This window comes from Tupaia chinensis, unplaced genomic scaffold (assembly GCF_000334495.1).
Source record: "Tupaia chinensis unplaced genomic scaffold, TupChi_1.0 Scaffold148234_1, whole genome shotgun sequence".
NCBI classification, from domain to species: Eukaryota; Metazoa; Chordata; class Mammalia; order Scandentia; family Tupaiidae; genus Tupaia; species Tupaia belangeri.
Window position 1 is genome coordinate 3323917 of NW_006208084.1, and position 1058 is coordinate 3324974.

At 50.9% G+C, this 1058-nt stretch overlaps 2 protein-coding genes across 5 annotated transcripts in view; one reads left to right on the forward strand and one right to left on the reverse strand.

Annotated features, from left to right (window-relative positions):
- SYN3 (synapsin III) overlaps positions 1–1058 on the forward strand; it is a 523616-nt gene that overhangs the window by 203108 nt on the left and 319450 nt on the right. The window lies entirely within an intron of this gene.
- Positions 1–1058, reverse strand: part of TIMP3 (TIMP metallopeptidase inhibitor 3) — a 67422-nt gene that overhangs the window by 45191 nt on the left and 21173 nt on the right. The gene's annotated exons all lie outside the window — the stretch shown is intronic.

Below are 1058 nucleotides of genomic sequence, written 5' to 3' on the forward strand. Positions count from 1 at the left end.
TGAGGGCTGAAAGAGTGTGAAGCCACCTGCGTTTCTCAGACTGGTCGTATTTGGCTAAGGGACCTTGAAGCCAATGAACATCTCTCTCCCTCTTTCATCATCTATAAAATAAGCAGTGAGAATTAATCAGCAGTGTCCATCAAGATCTGCTCAGCTTCTGTCATTCACATAGTTCTTCTAATCAGTTAGTCTCCCTTCCTCCTTCCAAGAACCAGCATCTGTAGACTCAACTTTCAAAGAGATGTAAGTGACCTGCTGTGATCCTTTACCCAGGGCAAATCCCACGCCCTTGATCCAGGTGCTCCCTGGCTCCTGGAGGCAACCAAGTCCTGGTGATGCCAGGATTTGTGTCTCTGGGCCTTCACCTGTCCCTAAGCAACCATGTTGCAGAGGTACCACATTCCAACTAAGCGGGAGTCCAGGATGAGCTCAGGCTGATCCTGAAGACTGCCCTCTCCTAAAAGGAAATAGGTTTAAAGAAACCAGCCAGGGCGCCTAGTCCCTGATTCCAGGTTCAGGTTGGCCGAGCTGTAGAATGGGTGGATGCGCAGAGCAGGATGCACATGGACGTGCAGATGCACATGGGCACAAAGGAAAAGGGGGGAATGCTGCGCAAATGCTGTGATCAGGCCCAGAAGGAGTGAGGGTGGCCAGGGGCACAGGAGCCAGCCTCAGAGTGGCCTGAGCAGGGCTAGGGAGTTGCTCACGGCTCTTGCTGAGCCAGGTGACACCTATAATGCACCTCTGTATGAATTAGAAAAAGGTGTGTCCTTGGGCCAGTTTATAGTGTGGTGGTGAAGGCAACTAGAACCCACATGGCTGACTACATGGTTCAGGTCCCAGAGCCAGCAGCTTAAGAAACACACCAGGGGTGTGTGTGTGTGTGTGTGTGTGTGTTCAAAATCTTGACAGAAATAGAGAAGGGATTGCAGTGTGAACATGCTCCATAAGAAGTGCTTTCTCTCTCTCTCTCTCTCTGTGTCTCTCTCCTTCTCTCTCTCTCTCTCTCTCTCTCTCTCTCTCTCTCTCTCTCTCTCTCTCCTTCCAGCCAGTGCACG